Raw genomic sequence first — 23,529 nt, forward strand, 5'->3', positions numbered from 1 at the left:
TATATGGTGCCTTGAAAACATGTTCCTATCCCTGGCGCATCATCGTTCTGACGAGCATTGACAGCCAGTGAGGTCAACAGCACCGGCAGTTCCTATAGCACAAATATTAGGAAAGTGAGAGCTCGTGTGAATATGTTCATTACCAGGTTTGGTCCAGGCACGTTTCAAAGGTGGGAGGAAAATCAACTCGGTCACAATAGCCTTGCTCCTTTGGTATTTCAAATTAGAAGATGTGCATTATAAAAAAAGGATGTGAATGCCCAGACTTAGGAAGCTAAACATGGAGGGTTACTGGCGTCTCAGAATAACAGATACATAGTATCTATTCAAAAAGGGATTAAAAAAAAAGATGTGGCTGGGAGTTTCCATCATGGCTCAGCAGAAATGAATCTGACTAGCACCCACAAGGATGCAGTTTCGATCCCTGGTCTCGCTCAGTAGGTTAAGGATCCAGCATTGCCATGAGCTGTGGTGTAGGTTGCCGGCGTGGCTCAGATCCTGCATTGCTGTGGCTGTGGTGCAGGCTGGCGGTACAGCTCCATTTCAGCCCCTAGCCTGGAAACCTCCAAATGCCTCGGGTGTGGCCCTAAAAAGACAGGGGGAAAAAAAAACAAAAAACATGAGACTGGTTGTCTGCAAAACATGGCTTCAATTATTTCCTCTACATGGGAAAGACACGGCACGGCTGGTTTAGACAGTGTTCGTTAATTCACTTATCCGCTTTACAGCGAGGACTCGTTAAGTGTCTGTCATGTGCCAAGGCTTGGTTAAACACTGGGGAAAAAATAATGAAGAAAACGAGGTTCCAAACAGACTTGGTATTTCCTCCCTCCTGGGATGCAGATTGCCTGGGTAAACACAAATGTTAACACAGATGATTTTTTAAAGCCTGAGCTTTGTATCTGCGGACTGCCATAAAGGGGTCCCCCATGTGACATAGACTTGGGGGTTTGTGAGCTGTTTTCTATGCGACACTTGAATCGAAGTCAGAGGAGTTAAATGAAGATGGCTAAGTCAAGACAGAGTTGTCTAAGCCCATTCCTACTCACAGCAATGTGGACAGTGCAGCTCTGAGGTGGCTGAACCTGACCTTAACCTTGAGACCAAGATCTCCAGCTCCACTTCCATCTCTGTTTCTTCCCATCGCATCATGTTTTCTCTTCCAGGCTACTGAATTTGGGGGGAGACGTTTAACATGGTTCATGAGATTTCTATGTCTGTGACTTCAGCTTTGGAATTTTCATGTGCTTTTCTTCTGCATAGATTTAATCTAGGTAAATCTGTTTATCCCTGGATGAAGTTGATTTTTTTTCATCAAAGTCAATTTTCCAAATCCTTTAAAAAAAAAAACTCTACCATTTTATAGTACTTAACACTGTCCTGTTAAAATAGCAAAGGAAAATTTGTGTCACTGAAGGAAAGAAATCACAGCTCAGAATGAATTTGACCTTCTGAAATACATTTTAGAACGCTTAAGTATATGGGATAGCTTTTTTTCCCCTTCCTGACAAGGAAAAAGATTCATCTAGGGATTTATTAGCACAACATACTATTTTGGCAAAATTAGCAGTGGTCCAACCTTTGAGATTTATGGAATACAAAACAAAACAAGAAATTTAAAAAGTTGCAGTTAATCTATTATTTATAAGATAGAGCATTTAAAAAAGTACTAATCAAAGCTAGCAGTTGAGGCATCTCTTTAAATGTTGGATGATTTAGGGTTCTTCAATGAAAGGATTCTTAGGTCTAGTGTAGAAATAAAAAGCAGGAGTTCCCATCATGGCTCAGCGATAACAAACCTGAATAATATGTGTGTGCGATCCCTGGTCTCGCTCATTGGGTTAAGGATCCAGCGTTGCCATGAGCTCTGGTGTAGGTCATAGAGGCAGCTCGGATCCTTTGTTGCTGTGGCTGTGGCAAAGGCTAGCAGCCATAGCTCTGATTCAACCCCGAGCCTGGGAACTTCCATATGCCGAGGGCACGGCCCTAAAAAGACAAGAAAAAGAAAAAAAGAGACATATAAACCCACTTGAAGTATACAAACTGAAATTCTTAAAAACCAAGTTTGTAACTCTGCTTTCGATCCTTATAGCCATGTAAATGGTGAATTTGAAAGGGCAAGAGAAAGCAATTGGTATGTTAATGTCTATGCACCCTTCACCCGCAAGGACTTGTTCACGACTAGAGGGTGGATGACAGTAAGCATGATGCTGATTTTCCTGTTTCTGGACTGACGTTTTTAGCACATGTAATGATTTTTTGCTCCACTAGGATTCTGTTGCCAACTATGCTGAAATAATCATGCATACAGAGCAGGCAAACATCTCACCAGTGTTTATTCTTGGCGAGACTGTGTCTTTGTCCCCATGTCCTGCAACAGTGCCAGAAAACATCGTTCTGGGTTGCCATGTGAGTGTTAGAGTCCTTCTAGATCAAAGAGCGTTTATTTTGAGTCCTTACGGAACTGTCTTGAGTACTCCTCCAGAAAGCCAGTGTCTTTCTACTGGGTGGGAAATGGAGGGAGAAAAACATGCGTGGGTGAGTTATGCGTTTTATCAGTAGCATGATTCTTGTATCATTCAAATGCATGCGGTCTTCCAGATTTTTGTCCAAAGTAGTCAGCTCATGTGTCCTCCATCAGAGTGGCTTCTGTGCTCTCCAGCTTGGTCTGAGGTGGGGGGTGGGGTCCGCTCACCTGGATGCCTGGATGCCAACCAATGTGCCTGGGGCATCTGAGAAGCCCAGTCCTGCTGTCCTTGGGGTTTGCACCTGGCTTGGCGGCAGGTGCCCTACTTGTCTGCCGCGTCCATCACACTGGCTCTTGCCCCAGGTCACAGATGCCAACCAGGTTCCCTGCTCAAAATAAGGGTTCTGATCAGAATCAGCACTAATGGTTTAGAGACAGCCCTGCCCCTCCCCACACGCCCTGAATCATCTAATCCCCCATCCCCTTGCATGGTCTTCCCTCATTCGGAACACTCTCCTTGGGGGTATAGTACGAGCACCCCCAGATTCCTAGAACTTTCAAGCCAGGAAACTCCAGATGCTTCTTCATGTGGGCTTCAAGGAGACAGGAGGAGGAAAGGGTTCAGGGCCATTCCTCCTGATGTCCCGTTGTTTATGTCGGCATACTTTCCAGAACGTTGGGCTTGTGAAGGGGGCCCCATGCCCACAGGAGCCCTCGGATCTGTGGGAACACTTTCTAACACAGCCCTCATCGGCAAGGGGAAGCAGAGCTGGCAGACATGTGCAGACGCTCGGCCGTCTCACCGGATCCTCTGCCAGAACTAGGGATAGAGTCTGCTGAAAACTTCATTGAGTTGGTGTTGACACAGATTAAGGTCTAAGCTTGCTTCATTTTACATGACCAAACCTCAAGTGTTTACACACAGTCCTCCTAAAACTTCACACAGGGGTGACTTATAAGACAAAAATGTGTTGAAAGTGCTCCAAGAGACCTCCTACATAGATGGTTGTGTCCATGGCAGATTTTTGAGCTGTTCCCTTTAAATGATGTGTCTTAACTGATTTGTTGGGGTTCATATCTCCCTAATAGAACTCCACGGAGAGCAGAGATTAATTACTTCCAGCAGGCTGTTTTCCAAAATAATTCCTGGTGGGAAAAGGGGCATTTGAAATACAGATCAGACAACTTCACAGTTTGGTACCAGCTGTTGCATATTAGACTTTTTCACACAGCAGACAGCTCAGGAGTGACAGAGAGCTAGGAATCGAATTTGGTGTTTGATCTCTGATTTTTCCAGGAGAGGAAATATCATCATCTTTTGCTGGCAGAGCACCTGAGGGGCGAGTCAGCTTTGGGTAAGAAGAAACACACTGAGCTAAGATCCTAGAATCTGGAAAGCATGATTTCTGGAGCCTCCTTGTGACACCGTCTTGTACGATTCATCTTACCCTCCGAAAAGGGCAAAGAGAAGGACAAAAGTCAAACAGAGAAAACCCAGTCTTACCAAGTTTTTCTGTTTGACTGGGCTTTCAGGTTGGAAAAAAAAAAAAAAAAGCTATCATTCTTTTGGGTTTTTTTAGGGCTGCACCGGGGGCATATGGAGGTTCCCAGGCTAGGGGTCCAATCGGAGCTGCAGTCACCGGCCTACACCACGGCCACAGCAATGCCAGATCCAAGCTGCATCTGTGACCTACACCACAGCTCATGACAATGCCGGACCCTTTACCCACTGAGGGAGGCCAGGGATTGAACCTGCATCCTCATGGATGCTAATCAGATTCATTTCTGCTGAGCCACAATGGGAACTCTGCAGCTATCATTTTTTAAAGTTGAAAATAATAGTCTGTGGATTAGCCAGGGTTGGATATGATGCTGTTTTCACTGGAACAAGGATAAGTCATGTCTGTGACATGCTCTTACAAAGCTCACAGTGTACCGCAGAAATGATACATGGTCCATCCTCATTCTCTGCAGATTGGCTCATTTGGTTGTACGTATTTGAAGCCCTCCACCCAGTATGTGCAGTGTGTCTACACCGTGTGTGTTTGCAGGCATCCGTGGTCATGCACTGTGGTGGAAACTTTCAGTCCAGTGGCACCATGTTCCTCGGTGCGGTCAGTGTTCTGCCTTCCTTCTCTGTGCTCCTACTCTAAGCAGGTGTCCTTATGTGGTCTAAAAAGTTGTTCACATATTTGTGCTTTGGGGTCAGGATTTCACTGCTTGAAATGGCCTTGGGTGTGGTGCTAAAGAGCTGAGGTCCTTTCCTGGGTGTAAGACGAGTGGCGCGTGTCTTAGGAAGAACTCAAGTGTTGGAGGAGCTTCAGTCGGGGATGGCTTCATGCTGATGGGTTAGTGGATCAGCAGCATTTCTTCAGTGGTGTTTTTAAACAGAAACACACAGAAACTAGGCTATGTGTCTACCCATGGATGAAAGTATTGTGACTGGAGGCGTGCAGGCACCTAACCCTGCAGGTCCTCTAGGAACCATAGTTCTGAATCTACTAATTCAGTGTTTGTGGTGAGTTATAGAACACGGGTGCCATGGTAACAGGAGTTGGCTCGGTGTGTGTCATCACATTGCAGTCCTGCAGGAAGCTTACGTAGATGTCACGGGAACACACACGGAATGGCCACACTGAGAAAAGGAAGGGCACTGTGAGTCCCTAAAATAACTACCTCGTGGCCGTCAAAAACCAGCCTGATGTCTTCTGTCTTTGGTGACCACGGCCTGCCTACGATTTGATTCTTCTGCCTCCCAAGAGGTTCCTTGAGCCGTAACTGTTGTCTAGGTACTTTTGGTCTACTGACAGCTCCACAAGAGAAAGAAGATTGAAGATAGCCTCTTGGATGCTGTAATGCCCAAGATTTTATGCAGATGTAGACTTAGTGTTGAGGAAAATGTCTTTTGAAAGATATTCTAAGTGCCAAATCTGACCAAGTTAGATAAGTCTCATTTTGACCATGTTAATGCAACGAGCCAAACAAAATCTTGGCTCATAGAAACTTGTTTGCTTTTTTCCAGTGTTCGCTTTGTATGCTAAATTGCCTGACCAAGAGCCAGCATGCCGTTTTGAAAATATAAATTGGGGAGTGGGGAGGCATGAATAGATGGAGCCCTGAGGCATCCTACGGCCATGAAATGACTCTGGATTGTGCTCTAGTGTTGGAGAAGGTCATTATACCTTTGTCCACATGCACAGAGTGTACAGTGCTAAAGGTGACCCCTACTGTAAACTGTGGACTTGGGGTGATGGTGAAGTGTCAGTGCAGGTGTGTCTGTTGTAACAAGTGTTGATCGGCTGGTGGGGGTGTCGATAGCATGGTGGGGAAGATGTGTATGGGGGGGCGGGAGGTACACGGGAACTCTCTCCACCTAACTCTCAATTTTGCTGTGAGTCTCAAATTACTCTCAAAACATAAAGTTTAATATATATACATAGAAAATATATTTTTCATATAGTATATGTATTAGGTCAAGCTACTCTCTTGTTTATGAATCTTCCTTTATCTCCAGACTCCTTCCCATAACCTGGCCAAAAGCCGATCAGACTTTTATCTTTTGTTACTCTCTCTCTATCATGAGCAGATGCAGGTCCAGGTGTTGTGAGATGGGAAGCCTAAATCCTTTTTTTTCTTTTATAATGATTTTTATTTTTGCCGTTATAGCTAGCTTACAGTGTTCTATCAGTTTTCTACTGCACAGGAAGGTGACCCAATCACACATACATGTATACATTCTTTTTTCTCCCATTATCATGCTCCATCACAAGTGACCATACATGGTTCCCAGTGCTGTACAGCAGGATCCCTTTGCTTATCCACTCCAAAGGCAATAGTTTGCATCTCTTAACCCTAAATTCCCAGTCCATCTACTCCTTCTCCCTCCCCCTTGGTAAATACTTATTTTTTGAAAAAGTATATAAAACAGTGTGATCTGAATTGAGGTGCTGGGTCTTAGAATAGAGGGAGGCTTCCAAAGAGTCATGCGTTTTATAATAAATTCAGTATGGTCCTTAAGCCACCCTCAGGCTGGCATTGGTTTTGTTCATTGACGAGGCCAAACCCTTCCCAACTCAAAGTGCTCCTATTAGCTGAACACTGGGTCCTCGTCGTCATTCATCCACTGAGATGGTGAGTTTTTCAGAGAGCTAGGGCTCTGAGTTCTGTCCTAAAGCAGCCACACACGAGCCTAATGGTATTGCTTTCTTTAATCCTCGCCTTCTCTAGAACTGCACTATATCACGTTATGTTTGTTATGGTACGTGTGTTCGTTTGGAACAATCAAATAACAGATTGAATGAATGAATGAGTACATGAACAAATCTGTCTGTACTTAAAATAAGGAGTACATCATGACAGTGTTCCATTCTGGAAATCGAAGGATCAGCCCACGGTAACATTCGTAAGCACGCCGATGAAAACAGTCGTGACAACCAAGTTAAAGCAATGAGATTCTCTTCCTACTGCACAGACATCTGAAAAGGACATTCCTTTGAATAAAATTCCTTCATTCCATCAGAAATGCTGACTGTTCTCTTCATCTGAGAGGCTGGACAGCAAAACAATAGTAGCCTTTCCAAGGACCGGCGGAATAAAGAGAAGGATTTGTTATCACCAAAATGGTTCAACAATCTCAGGAAAGTGCTAGTCGGTAAACCTTACAGAGAAGGTGAGAAAGGGTTAGAAAGAAAAAGAATTCACTTATGAAAGGTACTTATATAAAGACGTCTATACTCAAAGAACGCTCAGAAAACGTGCTAAGACATACTGCCTTCAGCATAGCAAACAAAGTCATTACATTCCCAGGAGTAATCTTAGCAAGTACTGTGAACAAAAAATATGAAGAAAGCCATAAAGCTACACAAAATTAAAGTGGTTCAGGAACTGCAGCCATACATGGTCACTGAGATGGCCCCGTATTGTAGAAATATTGATGCTCCCTAAATGAATCTCTAAAAAAAATTCAAAATAATCCCAACCTCATTCCCTTTGGTGATTTTTAAAAGTTATCCAGAGTGAAAGAACAGCCAGAAAAAATACTGATGCAATGGACAAGAACTTCATCTCTAGAATATATAAGCAACTTATACAACTCAACAGCAAATAAGCCAACAACCCAAGGGAAATATGGGCAAAAGACCTGAATGGACATTTTTTCATAGAAGGTGGACAGATGGCCAACAAGCACATGGAACAATGCTCCACATCCCTGATGATTAGAGAAATGCAAATCAAAGCTACCATGAGATACTACCTCACACCAGTCCAAATGGCCATCATTCATAAGTCCACAAATAACAAATGCTAGAGGGGGTGTGGAGAAAAGGGAACCCTCCTGCACTGTTGGTGGGAATGTAAGCTGGTACAATCACTATGGACAACAGTATGTAGGTACCTTAGAAATCTATACATAGAACTACCATATGACCCAGCCACCCCATTCTTGGGCATATATCCAGACAAAATTTTCCTTAAAAAAGACACATGCATCCACGTGTTCATTGCGGCTCTATTCACAATAGCCAAGACATGGAATCAACACAAATGACTATGAACAGATGATTGGATTAGGAAGATGTGGTACATATACACAATGAAATACTACTCTGCCATAAAGACTAACAAAACAATGCCATTTGCAGCAACATGGATGGAATTAGAGACTCTCATACTGAGTGAAGTAAGTTGGAAAGAGAAAGACAACTACCATATGATATCACTTATATCTGGAATCTAATATACAGCACAAAGGAACCTTTCCACAGAAAAGAAACTCATGGACTTGGAGAATAGACTTGTGGTTGCCAAGGGGGAAGGGGAGTGAGTGGGGTGAATTGGGAGCTTGGGGTTAATGGATGCAAAATGTTGCCTTTGAAAATAGATTATCAGTGAGATCCTTCTATGTAGCACTGAGAACTATATCTAGTCACTTATGATGGATCATGATAATGTGTGAAAATAGAAGGTATACATGTATGTGTAACTGGGTCACCATGCTGTACAGTAGGAAAAAAAATTGTATTGGGGACATTTAGAATGGATAAGCAATGAGACCCTACTGTAAAGCACAGGGAACTATATCGAGTCGCTTGGGATAGAACATGATGGAGGATAATATGAGAAAAAGAATATGTATATGTATGCCCGAGTCACTTTTCTGTACAGCAGAAATTGGCACAACATTGTAAATCAACTATACGTCAATACAAAATAAATAAAAATAAATACAGTCATCTGGAGAGAAAGAACAGCCAGAAAAATACTGAAGAGAGAAATGATGCGGCATTGGAACAGATAGAACTATAAAATTAAAACAACAGTAACCACATACTAGAATAGACAAATAGGAAAAAAAACAAGGGTATGGTGACCGGTAAGATAGTTAGAAGTAGCAGCTCATAAAGCTTTTGTTCCCAATCTCTCATGAAAAGATGGATTATTCTAATGAAAACCGGATGCCTGGAGTTCCCGTCCTGGCACAGTGGAAACGAATCTGACTAGTATCCATGAGGATGCGGGTTCGATCCCTGGCCTCGCCCAGTGGGTTAAGGATCTGGCCTTGCCATGAGCTGTGGTGTAGGTTGCAGACGCATCTCAGATCCCGCTCTGCTGTGGCTGTGGTGCAGGCTGGCAGCTTCGATTTGACCACTAGCCTGGGGACTTCCATAGTGGGTGCAGCGCCCCCCCCCCCAAAAAAAGCAAAAAAGCAAAAAGAAAGAAAAAGCAAGAAAGAGAAAAAACCGGATGCCTACCCCACTCTACACAATAAAATGCATTCTCGATAGATGTTTTATAATTACATGTGGTAAACCAACCTATAACAGTCCCCCCCAAAAAGCCCATACAAAAGCAAATAAGCACACCCACGGGTGAATTCTGTAATGTTGTAGTGAGGAAGGTATTCTCAGGTATGGCAATTATAAATGAACATGTGAAGGAAAGCTCTGGTACATTATTTATACTCTGCAAAATGCACTATGTAAAAATTCAAATGACATAATTTCCTGGAAACAAATGGCCATACATCAATCAGCAAAAAAATTGATATCTGTTAGGCACCCTTCAACATAGCCTTCATAGTCAATAAAACAAAAATGAATAAAGACATGAACAGGCAATTTCCAGGATAAGAGAAAAAAAAGCAAATATACATATAAAAAAAAAATCAAACCTCACTTCTGTCCCTCCTGCCAAAATATATAATTTTGGAAGATTTTACTTCTTTTTCCTATTTTTTTGGCAAAGGTTTAACAACATAGGGATACAACGTTTTTTAAAAAATAGCTGAAAAATGGAAACCTTTATACAATTTGGCAGTATTATAAATGTATGAATATACTCAAATTTATATCGTATATATTCAACGTATGTCCATTTTTAAAGTGTATGTAATTCTTGATTGTGTGATTTACTTCAGACGCGCTAGTATATGCACCTTTTTGGAAGCATGCACAAAGATCTAGAAAACATGAATAGATTTAATTATATAGAGACACAAATCCAAGGTTTTACTTTTGTATACCAAAAAGTGCCAACCTAATGGCTCACCATGGGAAATTATTCCATAGTGTATGTTACATCCACCCAGTGGAATCACATCCAGCACTTAAAGGGAATGCGTGGGACATGAAAGCTTCTGTAAAAAGATGTGAACATATATTGTGAGGTGAATGTGTAATAAGGAACAGTGTTTGCAAACAGACACCTCCAGTGTGTTCTGTGGCTCTCTCTGGGAGGTGAATGATGACGCACTCTTGAGAGTGTGTTTAAAGTTTTAAAAACTTGGCATTCCTGTTGTGGCTTAGCAGGTTGAGAACCCCACTCGTATCCACGAGGATGTGGGTTAGATCCCTGGCCTTGCTTAGGTCAGGGGTCTGGCGTCATTGTGAGATGCTGTGTGGGTCGCAGACGCAGCTTGGATCCTACATGGCTGTGGCTGTGGCTGTGGCTGTGGTGTAGGCCTGCAGCTGCAGCTCCTATTCGACCCCTAGCCTGGGAGCTTCCATATGCTGCAGGTGTGGCCCTAAAAAGGCAAAAACTAATGATGATAAAAACTTCCTTTATCTACAAATCTGTTACTTGGAGAACAAGGCATAGACACAGTTCAAGCCGCAGTAGCTAAATCATCAGAAAATAATCTATTCTAGAAGATTATTCTAGAAGTGTCATTGGGGAGGCAAAATTGGTGTAAGCGAAATAGGTGACTAATACTTTGAATAAGCGTCTTCCCTTGAGTCCAGAAAGGGAACAGACACGCTCTCTAGGTGAAATAAAGGCAAGGCCTCCTCTGTGGACAGTCACTCTCCACTGGGGTATCTTGCGGTGGTATTTCTCCCCATGTGTGAATGTACAAGGTACCAGGAGAGTAAAATGTCATGCCCCTCCTCCCTCAAACAAGTCCTTCTTCCCTGTGCAAAGCAAGAAGATGAATGATTTCTACCCGTGAAGTCTCAAATAAGTGCCTTATAGGATAAAGACATTGGGTCTTTTGCCCCCCAAAATAAATGCTATCTATATTCGTCTTCTTGCTATGAAAACAGAATGGCACGGTCTAGGGTACATCATTGAAACTTGTCATCGTTTTTCTGTCCTGTTGAAAAACAGATCTCTGAGACTTGGCCTCTGGCTTGAAGGTTGGACCACGGTGAGACTGAGAAGGCGCTTCCTGGAGGCCCCCATTGACTCTGAAAGTTTCCAGTCTGGAAGAAAGAGAGCAGGTCGCTGCAAGCACTGAGGTGAGAGTGATGGAGACAGATGGTGTGTATTTGATCAGGGGCCGCCGGTTCCTATGTGCTGAGGTTTCAGGGTGTCTGGGACGCCCATGAAATTTTTTACTGCATTTAAATACCTCTGTGTGAGTGTGCGTGTTTGTGAGCTAGACTGATGGACTTTCCATTCCTCGCTAGCGAAAGAATTCACGTTTGCAGCAAGGCGGAGAGCGCGCCTCTCTGGGACAGCTGGAAACAGACATCAGTAAGTGACCTGAGCAAAGGTCAGCCTGCCCACTTGGCTCTGCTCCATTCTAGCCCATTTCTCAGGCTCCAAGGTGTTGCATGCAGGTTGCCATGCTATGTTGAGACATGGTTGGCACACAGTAGGTAGCGTGCGGATGTAGGTTTTTGTGGTTTGTACCTGAATAGCATGTTTAATCTGGTTTGTGGTCGGTAGTGGAGGAGAATATATATATATATGTGTGTATTTTTAAGTTTATTTTTATTCTATTTTATTTTTTGGCTTTTTTTTTTTTAAAGTGGAATCAGTCCCTCCTTCAAAAATATTCTCCTCTTGGGAGTTTGCGATGTGGCACAGTGGTAATGAGCCTGGCTAGTATCTATGAAGATGTGGGTTCAATTCCTGGCCTCACTCAGTGTGTTAAGGATCCGGCATCGCCATGAGCGGTGGTTAGGCACAGATGCGGCTCAGATCCTGAGTTGCTATGGCTCTGGTATAGGCACTGGCTCTGGTATAGGCACGCAGCTGTAGCTCCGATTCAGCCCCTAGCCTAGGAACTTCCATATGCTGCACATGAAGCCATATAATGTAATATGTAATTTGGGAATATAGAGGGAACTGGTATTTTAAGAAATGTTTTATACAATTTTCAAAGGTTACTTTCCACTTTATTATTACAAAACACTGGGTATAGTCCCGTGTTGTACAAAGCATCCTTGATCTTGTGTTATACCCAATCGTTTTTACCTCCCACCCCAACCCCTCCCTTGCCCCTCTCCCACACTTAACCACTAGTAGGTTCTCTCTGTGAGTCTGCTGCTTTTTAAAAAAAATTAATTGGGAGTTCTTGTCGTGGCTCAGTGGTTAACAAATCCGACTAGGAACCATGAGGTTGAGGGTTCAACCCCTGGCCTTGCTCAGTGGGTTAAGGATCCGGCATTGCCCTGAGCTGTGGTGTAGATCGCAGAAGTGGCTTGGATCTGGCCTGGCTGTGGCTGTGGTGTAGGCTGAGGGCTACAGTTCCGATTAGACCCCTAGCCTGGGAACCTCCATATGCCATGGGTGTGGCCCTAGAACAGACAAAATAATAATAATAATTTAAAAAATAAAAATAAGAAATATATTGGCGTATGGTTGACTTACAAAGTTTTCTTAGTTTCAAGTATACAGCAAATTAAATCAATTATACTGTGAGTGTGCCTCTTTTGTGTTACAGTCCCTCGTTTGTTGTACCTTTTAGACTCCACACATAAGCGATTTCATGCCGTATTTATCTTTGTCTTATTTCACTTAGCGTAACGCCTTCCAAGTCTATCTTACTGCAGTGGTAAATTTTCTTTCTTTCTTTCTTTCTTCCTTTCTTTCTTTCTTCCTTTCTTTCTTTCTTTCTTTCTTTCTTTCTTTCTTTCTTTCTTTCTTTCTTTCTTTCTTTCTTTCTCTCTCTCTCTCTCTCTCTCTCTCCCTTCCTTCCTTCCTTCCCTCCTTCTGTCCTTTCTTCCTTCCTTCCTTCTTTCCTTCCTTCCTTTCTTTCTTCCTTCTTTTCTTCTTTCTTTCTTCCTTCCTTCTTCTCTTTTCTTTCTTTTCTTTCTTATTTTTGGTTTTTCAGGCCATACCTGTGGAATATGGAAGCTCTCAAGCTAGGAGTTAAAGTGGAGCTACAGCCATTGGCCCATGCCACAGCAACACTGGATCTGACCCACATCTTTGACCTATACCACAGCTCACAGCAACACCAGATCCTTAACCCACTGAGCGATGCCAGGGATTGAACCCACATCCTCATGGATACTAGACAGGTTCTCTAACCGCTGAGCCATGAAGGGAACTCCCTACTTTTTTTTTTTTTTTTTTTTTGCTAAAATTTCATTCTTTTTTATTCCTGAGTAGTATTCCATTGTGTATATGTACCACATCTTCCTTATCCATTCATCCGTTTAGCTTGTTTGCATGTCTTGGCTATTGTAAATAATGTTGCAAAGAACATTGGGGTGCATGTATCTTTTTGAATTAATGTTTTTGTTTTTTGGTTCGGTACCCAAGAGTGGAATTACTAGGACATATGATAGTTCTATGTATAATTTGCTGAGGTACCTCCATAGTGGTTGTACCAATTTACATTCCCACCAACCTTGTAGGAGGGTTCCCTTTTCTCCATACCCTCTGCAGCATTCGTCATTTGCGTTTCTTTCATAGGAGCCATTCTTTTTTTTTTTTTTTGTCTTTTTTGCCTTTTCTGGGGCTGCTCCCGTGGCATATGGAGGTTCCCAGGCTAGGGGTCCAATCGGAGCTGTAGCCACAAGCCTATAGCATACGCCAGAGCCATAGCTACTCGGGATCCAAGCCACGTCTGTGACCTACACCGCAGCTCACGGCAACCCCAGATCCTTAACCCACTGAGCAAGGCCAGGGATTGAACCCACAACCTCATGGTTCCTAGTCGGATTTGTTAACCACTGTGCCATGACAGGAACTCCATAAGAGTCATTCTGACATTTATGAGGTAGTATCTCATTGAGGTTTTGATTTGCATTTCCCTGATGCTTAATGACGTTGAGCATCTTTATATGTGCCTGTTGGTGATCTGCATGCATTTCCTTTTGGAAAAATGTCTGTTCAGTTATTTCGCCCATTTTTTAACTAGGTCATTTTGTTGTTGAATTGTATGAGCTGTTTATATAGGTTGGATATTAATCCCTTATTGGTCATATCATTTGCAAATATTTTCTCTCATTCACTAGGTTGTCTTTTCATTTTATCAGTGGTATCTTTTGCTATGCAAAACCTTTTAAGTTTAATTGGGTCCTATTTGTTTATTTTTGCTTTTATTTCCTACCTTAGGAGATCAATCTAAAAAATTCTGCCTCAGTTCATGTCAGAGAAGCTTCTATCTTATATTTTCCTCCAGGATATTTCTAGTATCTAGTTTACACTTAGTTCTTTAACCAATTAGGGTTTATTTTCATATATGATGTTATACTGGTATTTTTGTGCACCGTTAGTGGGAGTGCACAGTGATGAGGTATTAGTGGAAGGGGTGTTTCAGTACCACTTTGGAATTTGCATTCTTGGGATAAACAGTTCCATTATAATTCTTCAGAAATTTTACCACAGTCATACGAGATAAATGTATAAGAAATTCTTTTCAGTGTTGTTTTGTAGAAATGCGATAGTAAACTTCCTAAAGCGACTATCAATAGTCCTGGTTAAAGAAATCATACATTAGCATGAATCATACATTAGCATGAAAGGTTGTTGAGAACTGTTAAGAAAATGATGTATTTCCTTTGCTTGGAAAAAGTTCTGTATGATATGTTTAAAAATGTTTACTATGTTGTATAGAAAATTAATCATAGTACCATGAATTTAAAAATTAGAAAAAATGGGAGTTCCCGTCGTGGTGCAGTGGTTAACGAATCCGACTAGGAACCATGAGGTTGCGGGTTCGGTCCCTGCCCTTGCTCAGTGGGTTAATGATCCGGCGTTGCCGTGAGCTGTGGTGTAGGTTGCAGACGCGGCTCAGATCCTGCGTTGCTGTGGCTCTGGCCTAGGCTGGCAGCTACAGTTCCGATTAGACCCCTAGCCTGGGAACCTCCATATGCCGCGGAAGCGGCCCAAGAAATGGCAAAAAGACAAAAAAAAAAAAAAAAAAAAAACTAGAAAAAATGTGTGGGCAATTAAATCATACATGCAACTTGTGTAGAACCATAATTTGTGTGAGGCAGGGCATGTTGTGGATTTTTGGGGAGACAGAGGAATTAGGGGTGAGAGGGATAAAGGTACCAAGGCCAACTTTTTCTTTATTCTCCCTAATTCTTGTTTTATTTTTAAAATTCTTTTTGAATTTGTGTTTATTATTTTATTGAAGTAGCATTGATTTGCAATATTGTGTTAGCTTCAGGTCTATATGAAAGCGATTCAGTTACTCATTGATACGTGTTTTTTAGATTATTTCCCATCACGGGTTATCATAAGATATTGAATATAGTTCCCCTGTGCTCTTCAGTACTTCCTTGTTGCTTATCTATTTTGTGTATAGTTGTGTGTATCTGTTGATCTCATACTGCTAATTTATGTATCTTCCCTCACTTTCCCCTTTGGTAACCAAGGGTTTGTTTTCTGTGTCTGTGAATCTACTTCTAATTTGTTTTTTATTACTTAATGAATTTTATTATGTTTATAGGTATACAACATCCATCACAACCAAATTTTACAGCATTTCCATCCCAAACCCTCTCTGCACCCTCCCACCCCCCCAACTTGTTTCATTTGGAAACCATAAGTTTTTTAATGTCTGTGAGTCAGCATCTGTTCTGCAAAGAAGTTCCTTGTGTCATTTTTTTCAGATTCCACATGTAAGTGATAGCATTTGGTGTTGGTGTCTCCTTGTCTGATGGACTTCACTTAGCATGATAATTTCTAGGTCCATACATGTTGCTAAAAACACCATTATTTCTTTCCTTTTAATGGCTGAGTAATATTCCATTGTGTATATGTAGCACATCTTCTTGATCCACTCCTCTTGTCAATGGACATTTAGGTTGTTTCCATGTCTTGGCCATTGCACATAGTGCTGCAGTGAACATCAGTGTACATGTGTCCTTTCGAGTCATGGTTTTCTCTGGATTGATGCCCAGGAGTGGGATTGCTGGATCAAATGGGAGTTCTACTTTTAGTTTTCTGAGGCATCTCCATACTGTTTTCCACAGTGGTTGCACCAATTTACAATCTCACTAACAGTGTAATGAGGTTCCTTTTTCTCCACACCCTCTCCAGCACTTATTGTTTGTAGACTTTTTGATGATGGCCATTCTGGCCACGTAAGGTGGTACCTCAGAGTGGTTTTAACTTGCATTTCACTTACAGCTAGTGAGGTCGAACATCTTTTCATGTGCTTTTTGGACATCTGTATGTCTTCTTTGGAGATCTTCTGCCCATTTTTTGATGGGGTTGAAACCCTTAGCCAGACTCTATTTCTAATTTGTGTTTATATTTCATTTATATTATTTCTTGGATTCCTTGTATACATGATATGTAATTTTTGTCTTTCTCTGTCTGACTTACTTAACTAAATATAATTTTCTCTCCATCCATCCATGTTTCTGCAAATGGCAATATTTCATTCTTCTTATGGCTGAGTAATGTTGCATGGCAAATATGTACCACATCTTCTTAAACCAATCATTTGTTGATGGGCATCTGGGATCTCTCCATGTCTGGGCTGTTTGTACATAGTGCTGCTATGGACCTAGGGTTTGTGTATGTTTTTGAATTAGGGTTTTTGCCTTTCCTGGATATATGCCCAGGAGTGGGATTGCTGGATCCTATGGTAGTGCTATTTTTAGTTTTTTGAGGTACCTCTGTATTGTTTTCCATAATGGCTGCACCAGTTTACATTCCCACCACACCCTCTTCAGCATTTATTATTGTAGACATTTTGATAACAATCCTTCTAGCCAGTGTGAGGTGGTATCTCCCTGTAGTTTTGATTTGCATTTCTGTAATGATTAGCAGTATCGAGCATCTTTTCAGGTACCTGTTGGCCACTTGTTTGCCTTCTTTGGTAAAATGTCTCTTTAGGTCTTCTGCCTATGGAATTAATTCTTGTTAAGTGAACCTGTTGTACATTAATAGAAACACAGGACAGAGGTTTTAGTGTTTTTATGAAAAACACAAAATTGTAGAAACAATTATGTTTCTAATTATGTTTCTTATGTAACGCTCCAGCTCAACTTCTTTTGTCTGCAAAAATATCATAAAGATAGGCTGTTATCACTGCATCACTGGGAAAACAACACAGCATGGTCTGGCAATGATTTTTTGATTTGTAAATGTTATCTACATGTCACTCTATATGATTTTAAGTTACTATTCTTTTTTTAATTGTTATTTTCTCAACACAATTTTTTTCTACTGTACAGCATGGTGACCCAATTATACATACATGTATACATTATTTTTTCTCCCATTATCATGCTCCATCATAAGTGACTAGACATAGTTCTCAGTGCTATACAGCAGGATCTCATTGCTAATCCATTCCAAAAGCAATAGTTTCCATGTATTAACCCCAAGCTCCCGATCCACCCCACTCACTCCCCTTCCCCCTTGGCAACCACAAGTCTATTCTCCAAGTCCATGAGTTTCTTTTCTGTGGAAAGGTTCCTTTGTGCTGTATATTAGATTCCAGATATAAGTGATATCATATGGTAGTTGTCTTTCTCTTTCCAACTTACTTCACTCAGTATGAGAGTCTCTAATTCCATCCATGTTGCTGCAAATGGCATTGTTTTGTTAGTCTTTATGGCAGAGTAGTATTTCATCGTGTATATGTACCACATCTTCCTAATCCAATCATCTGTTCATAGTCATTTGTGTTGATTCCATGTCTTGGTTATTGTGAATAGAGCCGCAATGAACACGTGGATGCATGTGTCTTTTTTAAGGAAAGTTTTGTCTGGGTATATGCCCAAGAGTGGGGTGGCTGGGTCATAGGGTAGTTCTATGTATAGATTTCTAAGGTACCACCATACTGTTGTCCATAGTGGTTGTATGAGCTTACATTCCCACCAACAGTGCAGGAGGGTTCCCTTTTCTCCACAGCCCCTCCAGCATTTGTTATTTGTGGACTTATGAATGATGGCCATTCGGACTGGTGTGAGGTAGTATCTCATGGTAGTTTTGATTTGTATTTCTCTAATCATCAGGGATGTGGAGCATTGTTCCATGTGCTTGTTGGCCATCTGTCCATCTACCTTGGAGAAATGTCTATTCAGGTCTATTGCCCATTTTTCCCTTGGGTAGTTGGCTTATTTGCTGTTGAGTTGTATAAGTTGTTTGTATACTTTAGAGATTAAGCCCTTGTCAGTTGCATCATTTAAAACTATTTTCTCCCATTCTGCAAGTTGTCTTTTTGTTTCCTTTTTGGCTTTCTTTGCTGTGCAAAAGCTTGTCAGTTTGATTAGGTCTCATGGGTTTATTTTTGCTCTTATTTCTGTTGCCTTGGGAGACTGACCTGAGAAAACATTTATAAGGATGATGTCAGAGGGTGTTTTGCCTGTGTTCTCTTCCAGGAGTTGGATGGTGTCTTGTCTTGTATTTATGTCTTTCAGCCATTTTGAGTTTATTTTTGTGCATGGTGTGACATTGTGGCTAGTCCAGCTCAGCAGATGAGGGCTGAAGAACGGGTGCGTGGAACCTTAATAAAAAGTTAACATAAAACAAGACCCAGAGATATTTATCTTAGTTAAATGTGGGAACCGGGGGACTCAAGGTCTCAGGGACCAAGAGCGCCCCCTCAAGAAACCACACTGCTTTTATTGTGCTCTTTAGGATTACGTCAAGTGAGGAGGGGGGTTGTAGGTGCAGGGTATAGTTCTTTTATTATTTTAAAAATCACATAGCTGGTAAATGGTTAAGCTTTTATTCTGACCTTTAGGCATTTAACAATCATTAGCATTGAGGAAGCTTGGCGTTAGCTGTCTGTGCTTAGCATCTAGAGAATCATCATTGTGCTTCCACAAATGGCATGTCTCTCTGTGGCAACCCAGCTTACCTAGGTTCGCACCTCATTCTCCTTGCTGATGCACATTCTGCTAACAGCCGCTCATAAATCACTTGGGGCCATGAGGTTCCTCTTTCTCTTATTTTAACGGGACATATTATGCTGTGCAAACGATGTGCCAGTCTGCACAGGTCTGGCATGCCTAGACCAACACATTATGTGTCATTCAGCTGACCATATGAATAACTTATGCCTTTAGGTCTTTGTTCTTAAGTTTAAGTCATTTGCCAGGACTGCAACTGTTTTTCAAGCAGGAATATAGGGTAAAGGTCAAGTAGGACAAGATGGAGTTTTTAGCATAGAAAATAGAAACAGAGAGGCTAAGAAAAATGGTAGAAACATGTCTCCTGACAAGGGTGTGTTCTAGTTTCATTGATTTGCATGCCACTATCCAGGTTTCCCAGCAATGCTTGCTGAATAAACTGTCTTTTCCCCATTTTATGTTCTTGCCTCCCTTGTCAAAGATTAACTGACCACAGGTGTCAGGGTTTATTTCTGGGTTCTCTATTCTGTTCCACTGGTCTGTATGTCTGTTTTGGTACCAGGACCACAGTATCTTGATGGCTGTGGCTTTGTAATAGTGCCTGAAGTCTGGGAGAGTTATGCCTCCTGCTTGGTTTTTGTTTCTCAGAATTGCTTTGGCAATTCTGGGTCTTTTGTGGTTCCATATAAATTTTTGGAGTGTTTGCTCTAGTTCTGTGAAAAATGTCATCGGTAATTTGGTGGGGATTGCATTGAATCTGTAGATTGCTTTGGGTAGTATGGCCGTCTTTATCAATTTTTCCAACACAGGAGCATGGAATAGCTTTCCATTTCTTTACATCTTTAATGTCCTTGATTAATGTTTTACAGTTCTCGGCATATAAGTCCTTTACCTCGTTAGTCATGTGTATTCCCTATTCCCAGGTATTTGATTTTTTGGGGTGCAATTTTAAAAGGTATTGTGTTTTTGTATTCCTTTTCTAAAATTTAATTGTTTCATTTCAGTATACAAAAATGTGACTGATTTCTGAATGTTAATCTTTTATCCTGCTCCTTCGCTGAATTTGTTGATCCATTGAAGTAGTTTTTGGGTTGAGTCCTTAGGGTTTTCTCTATATAGTATCATTTCATCTGTATACAGTGACAGTTTTACCTCTTCTCTTCCTATTTGGATGCCTTTTATTTCTTTTGTTTGTCTGATTGCTGTGGCTAAGACTTCCAATACTATGCTAAATAACAGTGATGAGAGTGAGACTCTGTCACAAGTCCCTGTCTTGTTCCAGCTTTTAGGGGGAAGGCTTTCAGCTTTTCTCCATTGAGTGTTATATTTGCTGTGGGTTTGTCATAAATAGCTTTGATTATGTTAAGGAATATTCCCTCTATACCCACTTTGGTGAGAGTTTTGATCATGAATGGATGTTGTACTTTGTCAAATGCTTTTTCTGCATCTATTGATATGATCATGTGGTTTTTCACTTTTCTTTTGTTAATGTGGTGTATGACATTGATTGATTTGCATATGTCGAACCATCCCTGTGAACCTGGGATGAATCCCACTTGGTCATGGGATATGATCTTTTTGGTATGTTGTTGGATTCAGTTGGCTGAAATTTTGTTGAGAATTTTTGCTTCTATATTCATCAAAGATATTGGCCGATAGTTTTCTTTTTTGGTGGTACCTTTGGTTTTGGAATTAGGGTGATGGTGGCGTCATAGAATGTCTTTGGGAGTGTTCCTTCTTCTTCAACCTTTTGGAAAAGTTTAAGGAGGATGGGTATAAGTTCCTCTTTGTATGTTTGGTAGAATTCGCCTGTGAAGCCATCTGGTCCTGGACTTTTAGTTGTAGGGAGTGTTTTTAATGACATACTCCATTTCATTTCTAGTGATCGGTCTGTTCATTTGATCTATTTCTTCTTGATTCAGTTCTGGCAGGCTGTAAGACTCTAGAAAGCTGTCCATTTCTTCTTCAATAAAATAGAGATTCAAAAAAACAATAGACAAAATCAATCAAACCAAGAGCTGGTTCTTTGAAAAGGTAAACAAAATGAACAAACCTCCAGCTAGACTCACCAAGAAGAGGAGAGAAAAAAACCCAAATAAACAAAATAAGAAATGAAAAAGGAGAAATCACAACAGATACTGCAGAGATATATAAAAGAAATGAGAATACTGTGAACAATTATATGCCATCAAATTTGATAATCTAGAAGAAATGGACAACTTTCTAGAGTCTTACTATTCTTTCAAATAACTCACACAAGTTTTCACATAATTACATAAAACTAGAGATGGCTGCCCCTCCAACTACCTTGAAGAAACATTTTAAAGCCCATGATTTTGGTACCTAGAACCAGAGTACTCAGGAAATATGTCTGCTTTAGCATCAGATTGAGCATCTCAGGCTATTGTCAATCCTTAGTGGCAGAGCTGTTTTCTTCTAATGCCCCCTTTGCTGCGGTAGAGTGGACCTCCACGCCTCCCTCTCTGTGGTCCAAGCATGCGGTCTTTGAGCAGGCTCCTCTGTCTGGTGTGACTCATGCAGACAGATGAGAGTTCAAGGCTCTCGTTCTTGTGATATCACCACACTCACAGCCTCAATTCCATTTCCAAGACCAAAGGGAGTAACTCACAGGCATTGCCTGTGTTCACCCCATTTCACGACTAGACCATTTGTGCATTTATGTGATGGATCAACCCCTTGGGTGACATGAACTGGCTCCATCTGGCAGGTGGTTGATTTTCAAGTGACTTAACAAAACCATGTGAGATGGTGTTTTAACCTTGTCTTCTGTGTGGCTTTTGTGCTGGCTTATTAAGCCCCATTCATGTATCTCCTTTAAAAAATGAATGGTAGAAATAAATTGAGTAGAAAGCTAGAGATTGGCCGAGTGCTAGTATATCCACTAGGGTGTACTAGGAAATCTGAGAGTAGATTTCAGAGCAAATTTCTGGCCAAGCTTAAAATCTAAATGAGTGTTGGAAAGATACACATGGTTGGGTAATGCTGCTTTTACGTGAAATGAATTTAATGTTGATATGGTATAAAATGAGTACATATTCTAAACAATTTTGGAAAAAAAATAGAGTCGGTCAACTGTTGCCAATCATTTTATGGTATATGGACTTCCATATTTACTAATTTGTTGCCTTCCATATGTATTACTTTGTTGCTTTGTATTTGTTCTGTGTTTATGAAACGGTATTAATTTTCATTTTATGTTATCATACCCATGTGAAACATTTTAATAATGGCATAACATACCATCATATGTTTTCACTTAATGTATTTTTCTGTTGCTGCAGAGAATACTTTTTTTTTTTTAGCTAATAATTCCTGTTTTGACTAGACTTTGGCAAATTTTTTGATGCTTGTTTATGTTTGTTAATATTTGATATTATTATAGCCTTTTACATTTAATATCCTTAGGATATGTTCCAAATGTGAAATTGTCCAATAAAGCACATACTCATAGCTTAGGTATTTGACACATAATGCCAAAAAGCTTACCAAATTACAGTTTACATCCACTGCACATACTGAAGAAGAGGGAGTCTTAACCTCTAAAATGTTTTGCTAATTTAACCAGTTGAAAGCCCAGCATTCTTATTTTTTTTTTTTACAATGTGTATTTTCTCTCAATAGTGAGTTGAATACTTTCCTATACCTTTTTTTTTTTTTTTTTTTGTCTTTTTGCTATTTCTTGGGCCGTTCCTACGGCATATGGAGATTCCCAGGCTAGGGGTCTAATCGGAGCTGTAGCCACCAGCCTACACCAGAGCCACAGCAACGCAGGATCCGAGCAGCATCTGCAACCTGCACCACAGCTCACGGCAACGCTGGATCGTCAACCCACTGAGCAAGGGTAGGGACTGAACCTGCAACCTCATGGTTCCTAGTCGGATTTGTTAACCACTGTGCCATGATGGGAACTCCTCCTATACCTTTTTAAAGCTACTTGATTGAGGCTCGATTGACATCTAAGAAGCTGTGCTATTTAATGGATACAGCTGGGTGCATCTGGGGATAGGCATACACCCGTGAAGCTGTCACTGCCCTCAAGGCCATAAATACACCCATAAGATCCCAGAATTTCATCCCACCTCTTTGATGATGATGTTGATGTGTGTTGGTGGGGGCTATAGGTGGTAAGAATACTTAAGACCTAGCTCTTGTCAAATTTAGGTGTATAAGAGAGTATTGTTAGCTGTAGGCACTATGCTATATAGCAGCTCTCCAGAATCCTCTCACCTTGTGTAATGGAAAATTGGTACCCTCTAAGCATCACTTCTCAGCTCCCCCTCCCCCAGCCCCTGGCCACCACCACTCGGCTCTCTGCTTCGATGAATTTGACTATTTGGGGTTCCACACTGAAGTGAGATCATACCTAGTTCTGCGTTTACATGACAGATTTACTTTAACAAATAGAACCAGGTGTCTTCTTTGTAGATGTCTCTCGGAAGATAAACTTAATCTATTTGCTGCTCCATGTCCAAGGTGCTTTGCACGTTTTGCAAAACACTGTTACTTAAGAATAAGAAAATTGCTCACACTCAGACCTGACTATGT

The 23,529-nt window shown here is 41.1% G+C and overlaps 1 long non-coding RNA gene across 35 annotated transcripts in view; it reads left to right on the top strand.

Moving 5' to 3' along the window:
• The window catches only part of LOC146394456 (uncharacterized), a 541,612-nt gene that overhangs the window by 420,522 nt on the left and 97,561 nt on the right, over positions 1–23,529 (top strand). For 32 of the 35 annotated variants that reach the window (XR_014835052.1, XR_014835051.1, XR_014835048.1 and 29 more), the window contains one exon: positions 11,072–11,202. The exons of 2 other annotated variants lie outside the window; for them this stretch is intronic. This is a non-coding gene — a long non-coding RNA (uncharacterized LOC146394456). Of the gene's footprint in view, positions 1–11,071; positions 11,203–11,373; positions 11,442–23,529 lie in introns of those variants that run through there. One more of the 35 variants, XR_014835055.1, reaches the window with a different exon arrangement.

This window comes from Sus scrofa, chromosome X (assembly GCF_054392235.1).
Source record: "Sus scrofa isolate SSC_HxYL_T2T_F1_AM1 chromosome X, Sscrofa_HxYL_maternal_Yorkshire_Landrace_v2.0, whole genome shotgun sequence".
In the NCBI taxonomy this organism is placed as follows: domain Eukaryota; kingdom Metazoa; phylum Chordata; class Mammalia; order Artiodactyla; family Suidae; genus Sus; species Sus scrofa.